We start from the raw sequence: 16,420 nt of genomic DNA, 5'->3' as shown, positions 1-16,420 counted from the left end.
TCTTTTTGCACATAGCTGTCCTGATCATTATCATCATCTAATACATCACCACTAGGTGCATATCAACTGCCCATCTCATCAAAGATAGCATCCATGCTCACTCTGAACTCACCTGTGACAGGGTTATAACAACGATACCCTTTTTTCTCTAAAGAGTACCCAATAAAAATACATTTTTCAGCATTTGGATCAAGCTTCTTCCATAGCTCATCTGGCACAGGAACGTATGCAACACATCCAAATACCTTCAAGTGCGATACATTGGGCTTCTTGCCAGTAAAGCACTCTTCAGGAGTCATCCCATGAATTGCAGCTGTGGGAGTTCTATTAATAATGTAGAAAACAGTATGGACAACCTCAGACCAAATTTTTTTGGGCATATTCTTTTCAACCATTAATGCCCATGCAAGTTCTGCAATATGCTTGTTTTTTCTTTCTGCGACACCATTTTGCTGTGGGGTATACCTACAAGTAAATTGCCTCTTTATCCCATGAGTCCTTAAGAAGCCACTGAACTCATTAGAGAAGTACTCTCCCCCTCCATCTGATCTCAAGCACTTCACTTTTAAGCATGTTTCTATTTCAACAGCTGCCTTAAAAGATTTGAAGTGCTCAAACACATCACTCTTTTCCTTCATGAAGTATAACCATAGCTTCCTTCAACAATCATCAATAAATGTGACAAAGTATTTCTTGCCACCAAGAGATGCATTCTGTGTAGGGCCCCAAACATATGTATGTACTACATCAAGTATATTTCTGCTCACTTCTCTATCATGCGAGAAGGGTTGTCTCGCCTGCTTACCAAACTGGCATGCTTCACAGACTTTATGCAATTCTGCAACTCTAAAAGAAGGCAACCCTGTAACCAATCCTCTGGACTGTATTAATTTCACCATTTGCACATTTGCATGTCCAATACATTTATCACATATTTCAATATCTGCAACTACTCCTTTTCCTTTAGCATACATAGCAGCATCCATTGCAGGAATTCCAACATCTAAAGTGAACATTCGGTCAACTCTACTTCCTTTTGCGACCAACCTACACTTATCATTAAAGTCTTCTACAAAATAACCTTTTGCATTGAATCAGACTTGCAACCCCTGCTCTACCATTTGGCCAATAGACACTAAATTCTTTGTAATTGATGGCACATGTAATACAGCTGTTAGACTCTTTGTCTAGCCATCATATAAGGACAAGGGAACCTTTCCAATGTGTGAAATTGGGTGGCATGAATCATCACCTATCTGCACATAACTTGGGTTTTGTAAGTCTTGCATCTCTCCAAACCATTCAACATGACTGGTCATATGATTAGATGCACCTGAATTGACATACCATACATCATCATGTGTCCCCTTTCCTGTAACTGCATTCATCATATGCTGTATAACAAACAGACACTCATTTTTATCTTCATTCTTTCGTGAAGACAATGCATAGTTTCCTTGCTGCACTTTAGTTGGCAAACAATAGCAAAATTTCAAGAATCTCTATTCTGCCATCGACCTCTTCCTCAGAGTTCCCCCTGCCTCTAAAGTTTCCTCTGCCTCCAGAAACCTGCATTTCACCAAATTGTTGATTGAACCTATTTTGCTGGTTATCGCCAGCACATCCCATACCATGGCCTCTCGAAGAGGATCTACCACATCCCCTTCCTGAACTCGAGTAAAATTCTTGGACCTATTCACCATTTCTTTCAGATGAATCACCCTATATATTGATCTCTTCAGTAATCATGAGAGAGATCAATCAATCAAAATCTGGAAATGGCTTCTGTACATATACTGAAGTAACAAATGATTTCCATACCTTCTCATTGTTAAGGCCACTCAGAGTGGATGAAACCAAATCATCATCATCAAGCATTGCATCAATCGCTGCTAAAGCATTTGCAATGCTCCTCACCTTCAACACATACTCATTGACAGACATTTTCCTTTCTTCAAGGCATTCAACTCTTACTTGAGTTGAATCTTTCATACCTTTGTATTTAGTGAAAACATGCTCTCAAAAATTGTCCAAGCTGCATGTGAAGTTTCTGCATTCCTAATATATCCTAGCATAGTATTATCAATGACTGCAGATAGCTAGTACATCACCTTTTTGTCTTTTGCATTCCACTCTTTCCATGCTTTTAACTCATTTGTAGTCGGAGGGATACCCAGCTCTAGCTCCTTTTCTTCACCTGAAACAAACTCATAAAGGCCCTTTCCAATGAGGAAGTTCGTCACACGAAACTTGCATGAAGGGTAGTTGTTCTTTTCGAGCTTCTCAATAATGGGATTTCCACTGTTCTCTGCCATTATCACAAACAAGGATACAACACAGCAAGCTAGTTTTCTACAATCTTTCACAACACATGCACAGCAATACACCAAGCAACTTTTAATCTACATGCAATCTACAACCTATTTGCAGATAAACCTTATGTTTGCTTTCTACAAACACCTCAAAAATTACAAATTCACAATCTATAACCTGTGCACCCACTTTCGGTCAATACAACCGAAATTACAGTGTACCCTGAAATTGTTGTTCGCAACCTTGTGGCTCTAAAACGGGGCCTAAAACGGCCTCAGACACCCAAAATAACTGCGGGAAAGCCTTGAAGGGAAAAATCTGCAGAATATACAGTGCTCTACTCACACACCAAATCTCACAGCAATCTGAGATTTTTGCTCTACCCTGCTTCCGGTGCCTCCACAGGCACTATCCAAGAGAAAGAGTGGAAGAATGGGTGAGCTTCTTACCCATTGCTTTCTTGCTCGAACCTTGCTTATTCTCCTTTACTTCATCCTTCAAAATCAGCCTCTCTCAATGGCGCGGCTCTGATACCATGTCAAGAATCATGTGATGGGGGGATTTGCTTGAGCTGCTGCGCAAAAAACACACTGTATACACAAGAGGAAGCTCACTCAAGAACACAAGAAGATAGATAGAGGCCAAAACGTTTTCTTGCTAATTTTTCTCTTTCTTCCACGCACTATATAATGTACACAAAGTATAGATAAGATACAACATAAAGGAAAGTGTCCTTCTAAGTCAAACTGTGCATATCCGACTACACTAATGGAATGGCATTATATCATTGCCAGTTGTAGGTAGGTGTAACAAACTAAATATAATAAGTGATAAGTCAGTGACCATGTGAGTATCATAATGACCACCAACGTGCTAAGTGTAGACGTGCGGACTCATCTAGCCAGGCGGTCCATCATCAATGTCCCCACATGTTGAGCTTGCCATCTCAACAAATAGGATGCATTATAAGAAAATTCCACCAAAGGTAGATATTGTATCCACCATCTAGGTTCTTTTCAAGAATATTCCCTAAGTATGTCTTCTATGACCTAATTTACACGCTCTGTTTGCCCATCAATTTGAGGGTAATAAGCTGTACTAAAACAAAGCTATGTATCGAGAGCTTCAAATAATCCCTTCCAAAAATGTAAAATGAATAGATAATCAGGATCACTGATAATTCTATTTAGTATTCCATGAAGTAAAGATTTATTTGACAAATCACTTGGCAATATCTGAGGTTTTGTAGCTGGTTTTGATCGAAATAATGTGGGTAACCTTAGTCACATGTCCACAATTACCATGATCGAGTTGTACCCTCCTTGAATTGAGGGTAATACAACTACAAAAATCCATACTAATGAATTCCCATTTCATCTTAGGAATATCAAGTGGTTGTAGCTTTCCTAGTAGCTTAACTCATTCAGCTTTTATTCATTGGCAACTCAAGCATTCGATTACGTATTTAAGTACGTCACTTTTGAGCTTTTCCCAATGATAGCTTTTCTTACCTGCATTGCAAGTTTTGGCATAGCCAGGATGTCCTAAAAATGGGGAATTATGAGTTTCCCATAGTATCTTCTTCTTAAGATCTTGACTTGAAGGAATACATAATCTTCTTCCCTAATGAAGTAGACAAGCCCTTCGTCAACAAAGAAGTTAAGCTACTTTGTCTTAAGCTTAGAATTTTGTTCTTTATTCTAAAATTCCTTCAGTATTTGTTGATATTTGGGATCATTATTCACCTTCTCCTTAGCTAGCTCAATGATGGGATTGCTAGGCATTGATATCATTGTAGCTAATGTTTTAGCTCTAAGAGGTTCTTCTGAGATAAGTGCATTGAGAAATGATTTGTGGCTTAAAGCATCTGCAATTACATTCTCTTTGCCTAGCCTATATTTGATCTCAAAATCATACTCTTGTAAGACCATCCACCGACGTTGCCTCATATTTAGATCTAGTCAAATGAAGATCTATTTAAGACTTTTATGGTTGGTTACCAGTGAGAATTTCTTCTCGAGTAGATAATGTCTCCATAACTTAAGAGCATGGATAATTACAAGTAATTCTAGGTCATGACTAGCATAATTTCTCTCATGAGTCTTCTATTTTTTTGGAGGAATATGCTACTGGATGTCCTTCTTGCGCATGAGTACGTATCCCAAAAAAGCAAGAGAGCTCGCATCAATCACCACTTCGAATTCTTTGCTAAGATCAGGTATTTTGAGGATCGGGTTGTGACTAAACTTAGCTTGAGCCTGTCAAGGCTAGATTATTCAACTTGGGTCCATTTAATGGCAACTTGCTTCTTGAGTAGGTCGGTGAGGGGTGTAGAAATCAAGGTATAATTCTTGATAAAGACCCAATATCATCTTGTTAAACCCAAAAAGCTACAAACTTTTCTTAAGTGGTTGGAGGTGGCCAGTCTTGTACATCCTTGACCTTGACCGGATCTATTGAAATTCCCTCTACTGAAACTTTAAACCCTAAATACTCGATTTTCTTCTTGAAGAATGCACACTTCTTCTTCTTAGCATACAGCTTGTGAGTCCGCATCATCTCAAGAACTGTCAGTAGTTGTGACTGGTGACTTCCTTCATCTTTGGAATATGTTAAGATGTCATCAAAGAATACAAGGACGAAATCATCAAGATAAGGTTTGAATATATCTTGCATTAATTTGTTGAAGGTAGCATGGGCGTTGGTTAATCCAAATGACATTACGATAAACAAGTAATGACCGTACCTTGTGCTAAAAGCAGTTTTTGGGATATCTTCTCGCTTGATTCTGATTTGGTAATACCTTGATCTGAGATCAATCTTGGAGAAAATCTTCACTTATTGTAGTTGATCAAGTAATTCGTCGATCCTTGGAATCAGATACTTATTTTTTATTGTTACCTAATTTAGCCCTCGATAATCAATGTAGAGACAAAGAGTCCCATCCTTATTTTTTTGAAATAACATCGGAGCTCCCTAGGGCGAGTTACTGGGTCTAATGTATCCCTGATCTAAGAGTTTTTTGAGTTTTTCCTTTAGTTCTATGGCTTCCAAAATGGACATTCGATATGGTCATTTTACAACTGGTGCAGCTCCTGGTACTAGCTTGATCTCATGGTCAACTTCTCTTTGTGGTGGAAGTTTAGTTAATTCTTCAAGGAATATGTTAGCATATTCCTTAAGCCACTATGGTTCATCTTCGGCTTATTTATCTTGTTCGGTCTTATTTAATTTGATTAGGTATACATGTGAGCCTTTTCTTAAACCTTTAGTGATTTGAGAAGCTTTCACTAATTGAATCTTCAGTTTTCCTGCTTCTCCTTCTCTGGTCACTTATTGTCCTATAAGATCCAAGAATGTGACTTGGCCCTTTTCACAATGAATATGAGTGTCATTGGGAATTAACCAATCCATTCCTAACAGGCACTTATAGGTTCCTAGGTTCATTACTCTGAATTTCATGTTGGTCTGATTGCCACCCAGATTAAACTCAACCTTACTTGTATGTTGTGTTGAGGAAACTTCTTTTCCATAAGCTAACTCAACTATCAGTCTAGGTGCATGCATTGTGTCTATGCCTATTTTCTAGCACACCTTGGTGATATGAATGAATGTGTGCTTCCACAATCAATCTTTTAAAGGGTTTACCATTATAGGTTGATGGTGTTTGAATCACTGATAATTATCGATTTGGTCCCTTCTTGTTGAGAGAGGCGTGAATTCTCACTCTCTCCATGTTGGTTTCCAAGGTGGGATCTTCATCATCTTCTACTTCCTTAAGGGTTGTCCCAGTAACTCTTCCTCTAGCTGTGGCTATTTGCCAACTCTGGTCGTTACGAAACTTGCTTTGGTGTTCATTCTATCTGATTTTTGGGCATGGCCTTTGGATGTGGCCAGGTTCGTTACAATAATAGCACCTGAAAGTATCCTTATTACCACCAGTAAAGTTCTCCACCGTCGACGTCTTAGCTTTCTTGCTATTAGCAGATTGGAATTGGCCTTAGGATTTTTTTAAATCACCCCTAGTTATATTTCTATTTTGGAACTTATTGTTCCAAGGCTTATTGTTTCTTGGTTTGAACTAGAGTTTCCTATACAATTAGTCTTGCTTTTATCAATGTATCTTGGAGGTCGCATGGATGCATTGCTTCAAGCCGTGTGTTTAGGGGATCATCCAATCTGTGGCAAAACTTGGATACTTGCTACGCAATGTCCGTAGATGGTGCATACTTGAGAAGTGTAATAAACTTCGAGTGATAGGCTTCTAGTGTCATTCCAAGTTACTTTAGACCAAAGAATTCATTCATCTTTTGTGTGTAGGGTATGCTGGCGGAAGATACTTGTCTTGCACTGCATCCTTTAATATGTCCCACAACTAATAGACACTTTAGAGATTCTTTGGTCTTTACACCATTGTTTCCACAAAATTTGGGTTTCTCTTGTTAGCTTTAACTTGCCTTGATTAGCTGGGATAATTCCAGCAGCAATGAAATAATCTTCCATGGACTCGACCCATATTTCTGCTTCAACCTTGATGCTATCCCAATTACGGTGGCCCACACTCTTTAAGGATGCAACCTATTTTGTCAACCAGTAAAGGAGTTAGTACCATTAGTAGCATAATACTAGATGATGAGTCCCCCTAATTCTAGCCACATATCTCCATATTCACCTCATTGCTGCTAGGTCAATACTAGCAAATGCTCTTATCGATGAAGGTTCTATTACAACACCCTTTCTTATGACTATTGGAAAAATCTAGAGCAACCACAATTGTAGCCAACGGGATCAAAGCCCTATTCGGCTACTATAAATTGACAATCACCATCAAGATTGAGAGCATTCTGCTCCTATTATATGTACTCTCAAACTCTAAAGGAGTTAGTACTAAAATTCTATTGGGACATACTTTCAAGTTCCAGATCAACTGCAATATCAATTACATTGAAAACCACATTCACTTACAATTGGTAGACACGAGTGATTACTACCTTTTCCCCCAAGAAAGCACATGCTAGCTTCACTTAGACTCATCCTACTTCTCGCAGCAAAGTGGTCACCACTACCAAACAAAGAAAGATTGACAACCTCCTGAAAGATAACCCAACATATGTGAGACCTCATTACAATGCCCTCAAAAGAGCTACTACATCACGCACTCATCGATAAGCTCCAAGTTGCAAGTTAGTTCACTATCATGTTGTACATAAATAAACCATTCCTTCAATTATATATACCAATAAAACTATAAACATTAAACATTATGTACACTGTGACTTTCTCTTCCAAGCTAAGAAGTTTGCTCCTATTTTGGAAGGGAGGGAGGGAGACCAAATATACAAAGTACTCAAGATCTTTACAACCTCCAAAGATCAAGTCCTTGACCAAAAAATAAACTTGCCATGACCAACAACCAAGATCCCCAACCAAGTAATTATTTATTTTAATTATGGCAAGACACCCAAGTAACACTTTAAGGTAATGATGATAAGAATATGGGTAAAAAGTATGGGTTTCATTATGCAATGGTACCTAGGTATAAAGTTGAATATGAAATGATGTTTCAAGAATTTGTAAAGAAGAGCTCACAAGAATTTCCTTAACCTTACAAGAAGTAGAACAATCACAAGAGCCCATCCTTGTCAAAGATACTTTTAACAAAGATAAAGGATCTTCATTGTCCACCAACACACCGACTTAGGAATAGCAATGAATATATATGAAATGGGCTATGTCTAATTCTAGACCATGAGCATCATTGAGAAACTCATGAATCATTGCCAATCACTTATTGAATTGATATCAAAATGTGAACTGGGAGCTTACCTCAGAGACACAGCCACAGCCTCATCCATTTTCTAGCATGTGAAGCTACCATCTTCTACTACTATCCCAAAAGAAAAGCCTTTAAGCTCAAATTCAACATTCAAAGCATAGACCAAAAGCTAACTTGGGAATCCATAATTGAGCTCACCTCGAAGGTGGTAGAAAAAACCTTGGAGATAAAAGTATAGTTAGAAAGATACATAAAAGCTCAAATTTTAATGGAAGTGCCACAACAATGGAAGGATCTTATTCCTAGCCAAAATGGATTGCTACTACTTATGTATAAGATGAGGAGTTCTAGGTCACCACACAGGTGTTCCATCATCTATTCACCTACAACATGCCATTGACTAGCTAAACTAGAATACCCAAGTGGCTTATTGTCCCACATCTTCAGGTGGATCTATAAGTGTTGCAAGGAAGGACAAAGGAAAGAAGAAAGTGCTAGATGGTAATGATGCGCATCTACCAATCATTTTGGATTTGACGGAGATTCCAGTGGTTCGGAGAGTTTGGATGATGAGCTTGGCATTCCTTCAGTCAGGACACCAGGTGTACAGAGAGCTCATAGTAATGTAAAGGCTCCATTGAGTGATCCGATGGTACATAGATCTAGCACGGTCAAATACCTTGTTAAAAGATTTGGTTTTGAAGGTTATGCAGCTCACCATTATGGTTATATGGTGAAACTAGTTGAGGATGTTGAGGCCACTTATTTTGAGGATGTTGTTGGTCATGCTCATTGGGATGTAGCAATGGATGAGGAGATAACTGCATTAGAAGCCAATAAGACTTGGGATTTGGTACCCTTACCTAAGGGTAAGAAAGCTATTGGCTGTAAGTGGGTCTACAAAGTCAAGCATAATGCAGATGGTTCAGTTAGCAAGTATAAAGCTAGGCTGGTTGCAAAAGGCTATGCTCAATTATATGGCATAGATTATGAAGAGACATTCAGTCCAGTTGCTAGGATGGCAATGTTAGATGTGTGATTGCCTTGGCAGTAGCCAAAGGTTAGAGTTTGCAGCAAATGGATGTTAAGAATGCCTTCTTGCATGGTGAATTGCAAGAAGTGTATATGGAATAGCTAGCATGTTATGAGGATTTAGAGCATCCCACATATGTGTGCAGGTTAAAGAAGGTGCTCTATGGGCTAAAGCAAGCACCTAGAGCATGGTCTGACAAGATTGGAGAGTATCTTGTCAATATTTGATTTTGTATTTCTAATACTGATCATTCACTTTATGTGAGAAAGGGAGATGCAAGGTTGGTCATCATAGTCATCTATGTGGATGACTTGATTATTATAGGTGACAGTGACAATGAGATTGCTGAAGTTAAGGACTTTATGAAGAAGAAGTTTGAGATGAAATATTTGGGTGAGCTAAGATACTTTCTTGGTATTAAGGTGATCAGATGTGATGATGGTATATGGCTATCCCAAACGTAGTATGGCTTGGATATGTTATCCAAGTATGGTATGACAACATCTAAGCCTCTTTCAGTACCATTGGAGCAAAATGTGAAGCTGAGTGTTGATGTTGGAGATGAGATAGAAGGCCCTACTATGTTCAGGAGGATAGTAGGGAGCTTAATTTACATGACTATCACAAGGCCAGACTTGAGCTATGCTATTGGTCTTGTAAGTTAGTTTATGCCTATGCTTAGAAAGTCTCATTTGGATGCTATCAGACGTATATTGAGGTATGTGAAGTTCACTTTACATTATGGACTTTTTATGAGGTAAGTAAAGACGTATAGGTCTTTGGATACACAGATACAGATTGGGCTGGTAGCATGCCAGATAGAATATCTACAAGTGGATTCATGTTTTCCCTTAGTAGTGCAACAGTTACATGGAGCAGAAAAAAGCAACCTACAGTTGCTTTATCGAGTACAGAGGCTGAGTACAGAGGTGCTGCTATGGTAGCATGTGAGGTGGTATGGTTGCAAAAGTTATTAGGTGATTTGGATGTGCAGGGAGATGGTCCAGTTGTCATTCATTGTGACAACATGAGCAACATACAGTTAGCTAGGAATCCAGTGTTCCATGCTAGGACAAAGCACATTGAGGTGCACTACCACTTTGTGAGAGAGAAGGTACTTGCAGGAGAGATTGACTTGGAATATGTTAGTACATAGGATCAGATAGCTGACATTTTCACAAAGGCATTGGGTGCAGAGAAGCTTCAAAAGTTCGAAAGCTGACTTGGAGTTACAGAGATAGAGTTGAGCTTGAGGGAGAGTTAAAGAACTCCTCTTTGTGTGTACACGGATAAAAACCTTGTCCCCTTCTTGGAAGATTCACTCTTTTCTCCCTAGGTCAGCATAGGCTTTTTGCCAATCCTTGGCAGCTTGTATATCTTACTTGATGGTTTTGACTTGTTCTTCCATCTCTTCAAGCATCTTTTTAGAAGCTTCAACCTTCAAGGTAGGGTCGGAGAAGTCTAGCGGGGTTAGGCATTCTTACTTGTGGGAGCTTTCGCTCAACCGCCAAGACCCACGGACCGCTTATTGTTCAAGCGTTCCAAGCGAGCTCTCATGGCTATCTCTCACCTAGCTGACGCGCCGTCGATCCTACGAATGCAGTGAACTTACCTTGATGCTTGATCGAGTGCCCTCCTCTCTCACACACTTTGGTAGCTTCACGATTCTTGATGCTAGCTCAAGCATCCTCAAGCCTCCTCCTTCGCCAAGCCTCATCCTCCATAGCCACGCGCGCAAGAGAAGAGAAGGAAGGAGAAGAGGAGAAGGGGGAGGAGATGGTGGAGAGCTTCACCCTCTTGATTCCTCACTCTCTCACGTGCTCACTCCCTCACACTCTCACACTCCCTCTCTCAAGAGCACACACAAGCAAGAGGAAGGAGAGAAGAAGAGAGGAAGAAGAAGACTAGTTTTGCCACACCAAAGAATGAGCTCTTCATTCACTTTTCAACTTTATATACAAAACCCTAAATCCTTTTTGGGCGGTCATCCCCTTTTTCCCTTTTTTACATGGCCGGGCCCTTTTTTCCATTGTTCTTTTCTCTTCCTTGCTTTCTTTTCACTACCCTTCTATCTTTACAAATGGCATGGGTGAGAGCCCGGCACTCTTTTACAAGATTTTAGAGTGCTCTTTTTATGCGCCTTTCCCTTTTTATGGTTGCCTTGGTCTTTGACGGTTGTCCTTGCGCTTTTGGGCTTTTCTCCTTCTTTTCCTTCCGTCGGGCTACCTTCTTTTCGCCTTTGCCCTGCGTCTTCTCTGCCTTCTTTCACTCTTGTCGTGTTGGGGTTAACATTTCCCCCCTCCTAGATGAGTGCCAGTCCCATGGCACTTACTGGCGGAGGGAGCAAGTGGTGGTAGGCGCTGAGGACGTCGGGGGAACCGGGGCTTGGGGTCTGCACTGGCGCCTGGTATGCGGGGGTTGGTTGGGGATGCCGTGTTGGGTGATTTTTCCAGCTCGCTGGATGCTGGGTGGGCAATTAGCATGGGAGGTTGATGAAGAATGAATGCCACTTGGGTTGTGGTTGTCGATACCTGCAATTGAAAACCTATCAGGTGGTCTCTCCCTAGGGGTGGTGCTAGTCTCTGTATTGTGCACAAGACTTAGTTTGGGAGACAGGTCGAACTCTGAGCAAGCTGAGAGTGTTGTCCTGCACTTGAGGACCCAAACTGTGAATTAGTTCTGTGTAGGTATTATATGAGTGCCGTGCGTGTGCATACTTAAGTATTACGTAGTTAGGAGACTGGGCGACGGGGGCCGTGTGGAGCAGAAGGGTGGTAATGGGGAGATAAAGTACACCTTTGACTGTGTTCAGGTTTTTTTTTTTTTTTTTTTTGCCTTGGTTACATGGGGGCAGCAATACAAGGGATAATGGGAGTTCTACCCCTCATCATCCGAATTATGGGGAAGGGTGGGTGGAGGCCCTGGGGTCTTGTTGAGGAACTTCCGGCTTAGCAAGTAGCCTTTATTTTGGAGGCGGGTTTTAAGGGTGGTGGTGGAGAGAAAGGGGTGATTGCACTGTGTGAACTTGCTGTCATTCATGTCCTCTAGTAATGCAACACAAAAGGATGGCAAAAGGGCAGTACGCATCATGAAACGAGTCATGGTGGTGCTATCTATGGCGTTGGGATCAAAATAAAGGGGCGGAAGGTGGCGCTCTTGGGGTGCCGGTTCCTGGTGTACTAGTATTCTAATTAATCTAAGGTAGTTACAGGTGGTGATGAAGGCTGGGTCAGGACAAGAAGAGAATTCAGTAAGGAATTTATTTATGGAGCTATACAATTCGGGCAAGGTGAAGAGAAGGACGCTCCTATGGGAAGTGGAGTTGGCATTGTAAATAATGGGAAAGTCAAATCTGCCATGGATGGACGGGCTAAAATCCACTCCTACCCTTCGAGGGAACGGCATAAAGGTGGGGTCGTTCCTTTCCGAAGGGAGGGTGTTGCAAAACGCCATCCACGCCTCCAGGTTGACGTCAAAAATGCGCTGCCTCTAGGTAGGTTGGGAACTATATCCTTCCACGGTGCGGGGTACGTGGAGGACTTTGTCCTGCCAAAATTCGCGGTCCTCGATCCCCCAAGCAGTTGGGTGGGCCTCACGCTCTTCTAACCATCTAGCCTTGAGTCGGGCCCCCATGGCAATGACATCCTCCACCAACTGAATGGGCAGCACCCTATTCAGAGCGGTGGGCAACTCGAAGCGTAGGTCGAAGGGGTCCCGGCTATACTCCTGCTGCTCCCAGATGATCATCTCAGCACGGTACTCAGCGGGTGAGTCTTGGGTGCGCAGCGGGAAAGGGGCGGGCTGTTTCAGGGCGGGTCTGGCCTTGAGTTTTCTTCTTGCCTTCTCCACTAGTTCCTTCCTTCGAGTGGTGTGGGCCGCTCTTCGTTCGGCGGGTGCGTCATGGGGTGGCACTTTGGTTTGTTGGGGTTGAGGGGGTGGCGGGGCATATTCCTCGTCCTGAGGCCCTAATTCAAGCTCGGGCTCACCCCCTTCCGCTTGCTCCTCCTCCTGTGTTTTTTCTTCAGTGAACCCCAGATCATCCATTTCCTATGTTGTCAGTCCTGCTTGTGCCAGACATTTTCTTTGTTCCTCTAGGCTCTGAGGAGGGCCTCCTAGTTGCAGTGGTACGTGCAGGCCTGCCGTAAGGGCCTTGTGCGCAGTGGTTAGCTTTCTCTGCCTGATCATTGATCTCTCATGTTTCTGAGTGGGTGGTGTGGAGTAGCGTGTTGATGAAAGTGTGCTGCTGAGCCATCATAGCAAGTTGGGCTGCCTCTGCTTGGTTTTTAGCCATCACTTTGTCGCCCTCAGCTTTGGCCAGCCGGCGTGCTAGGTCTCGCACTCTCTGCTCGTTGTGATTTTCCCACTCCTTTGCTTGCTTCTCCATGTCTTCCAGGCTCTCTCCTTGTCGGAGGGTCATTGCCATGAGCTGCTGTTGTTGGGCTTCGAGCTCCTGGTGCAAACGGGACTGCTCTCAGGTGCTGCTCTGCAATCTGCTCGTTGAGTTGGTCCCGTGTCGCCTGTAACCTGCGCACCTGTTCTGCCCTCAATTGATCCAGCTCTGCAACGTCTTCTCTAATTTTTTCGAGCTGGCTCTACGCCTCCAAGTTAGTTGCAGATAGTTGGTCATTTCTGCGCTGAAGGTGGGCATTTGTCTCCCTTTCCCTGGTGAGACGCTCCATCAAAATTTTCCTTCGTCCTTCCCAAGTAGCATCGCGCTCCTTCAGGGTTTTCAGCTCCTCCACCTCCTTGGTGCTGGCTTTCTCCTTAAGCACAGCAATTTCTTTTTGATATTCTGTTATTTGTCTTACTCTGTCCAGTTGGAGGGCAACTTGCGATTCGCGCTCCGCTGCCAGCTCTTCCACCGCCACCCTCCTTTCCTGCCTGGCTGTTTGCAACTGCGCGAGCAGCTCCTTTACATAGTCATCATAGTGGCCTGCTGGGGGTGGGGAGTGGGGCCTGATCGTAGTAGTGGCAGTCTCCTCCACCTTTTGTCTTTTCTCCTCCGGCCCCTACTCTAGCTCGATCGTCGTTGCCCTTTTGGCCTCTAAGACTAGGGTGGCCTTGGCTGCTTCTCTTGCCAACTCTTGTTCCACTAAGAATTGTAGCCAGGTAACTATATTGCTTTCATCTACCTTTGCGGTGTGCATCAGGGCGGCCGTGTCAGGGGGCGTCACCTTGCGGGGAGTGGCTTGCGTGGTTGGTGCGGGGGGAGGGGTCTGACCGGGTCTTTTCCCTTCCCTTCTGTAGGAGGCGGTGACACGGGTTTCGGTGCACCAGTGCTGGGGCCGGGTGCTTCAGATTCGGATTGGTGTGCCCTCCCCACTCCCTCTATTTCTTTCCTACGCTGTTCCTCGATGGAGCGACGCGTTGCCAGCTCCAATTCTTCTTCTTCTCTCCTCCTCAGCTCTTCCTAAGCTCTTTTTCTTCTTTCCTCTTCTTCTCTTACCGACTCTCTTCGGGCCCATTCGAGCTCCTCTTGCTCTTTTCTCCTTCGCTCCTCCTCTCTCTTTCCATGCAGGGCTTTGGTCCATTGCTCCGCTTCCCTTTCTGGTGTAGCCTGGCGCTCTTCCTCCTTGTCAGTGTCCGTCTCTGTTTCATCCGACTGTTCCTCCGGACGGGGCTGGGACTGCGATGGCGATTCACCTCCTTTTCCGTCGCCTCCCTGTTTGTCCTCTTCAGCACGTCCATGCCCTATTGCCTCGTGGAGGATCGCAGTGAGGACACCTCCAAACCCCACGGTGGAGGCCTTGGAGGACGAGGCCTTGCGGGTCGATCGAGGCGAGGGGGATTCTCCTGCCCCGGCCCTTCCTCCTGTTGCTAGGGCCTTTGCTGAGGCCTTGATCGTCCTTCTCACGAAGCCATTGAGGTTTACCTCATCCAGTGCCTGAGCCGCTATGCTTTCGAGTAAAGGCACATTTATCCTGGACATGATGCTATTGTACCGTTGACTCGAAAATAGGGCATGCATCATTTTTGCCTGCAGCTGGATCTCTGGATCAGGGATGTCGGCCAAGTTGACTCCGTCATTGGTGTGGACTTTCACCTTGTCCATTCCCAACATGGCGTAGACGTCCCTTTTCGGCTTCTTCTCCACCTTGTTCGGAAGTTCCAGAGCTCGTTCTACCAGTTCAGGGGTAAGCTCAACCTGCACCTGTTTGGTGGCTCCTACATCTCGTACTATGATGGTGCCTCTGTTTTTGTTGAAGGTGCGTAGGAACTCTGCACACAGGGCATAGTCTATTCTCCGGCCCACTGCTTCCAAGTACCGTTGTAAGTGGCATTGTTCTATGATCCGTCGTACCGCTGGTTCCTCAATAACCACATCCTCCAAGTTGAATATATGGCGGAACTTCAGCTGATTGAATGCTCTGGTTTCCACCGTGAGGCCGTACCGCGCCTGTTCTTCCTCCGAAAAAGGGAGTTTTCCCACTTTATCTTGGCCTGCCATGGTCACTACCTTTACATCCAGTCAACTCGCTCCTTAGTATTTTTGGCAACCACTTTGTAGGACAACCATAACAGATTTCATCATTTATAATCATGATTTTTTTTTAATTTATATATATATATATATATATCAACTTTTATCACCTGTTCCTGCATGGCATTTTAATTTGGAGCTTTTTCATGCGTGGTTCACTTTTAGTTTTAACTTTCATGCTTGGTTTGCTTTTTAGATTTACTGATTTACTACCCCATTGATTTCCTGTCCACCTTGCCCCGGAGGAAAAGAAAAATCCGTCCCAGGATTGGGGTGTGGGCTCCAGGTGTTCAGGTTGTTTTGTGGAGGAGCCAATTGTAGAAGTTGGGGTTATATTTGAGGTGTGCATCGTGGTCCAGGTCACAGGGTCGGATGCCTACGTGGGTGATGTATGTGAGGACATCGGTAAGGAAATCTCCGGAGTTGATCCGACTTGCGATGTGGAGCTCTTCTTCTGTCAGGATGCGATCGAGATAGGGGTGTCCTAGGATATGATCGTCCATGGTTCGACCTCGAAGAGTGGTTAACACTCGATACGAGGTGGGCGCGACGTATGTGGGATCATACTCGGCCGTCTTGATGGCTCGGCGTTGTTCGACGTTGGTCATTGTGCGGCATCCTTCTGTTGCCCACTTTAATCGAAGAGTGTACCATTGCTTCAAGAAGGGAGATTCGGTGTCCGCGAGGTGGGACAACCTTGCTATTTCTTGGTTAGTGAGGCTGGACATCGTGCGTGGGTCAAACGATGGGATGAGGCGTTGCCTAATGGCTTGCTCTTGGGAGACCTCGCGAGCGAGTAGCTCAGCGGCAGAGCGTG

This window comes from Lygodium microphyllum, chromosome 11 (assembly GCF_053477565.2).
Source record: "Lygodium microphyllum isolate KBCC chromosome 11, Lygodium_microphyllum_v1.1.10, whole genome shotgun sequence".
Taxonomy (NCBI): Eukaryota; Viridiplantae; Streptophyta; class Polypodiopsida; order Schizaeales; family Lygodiaceae; genus Lygodium; species Lygodium microphyllum.
This window is presented reverse-complemented; position numbering follows the sequence as displayed.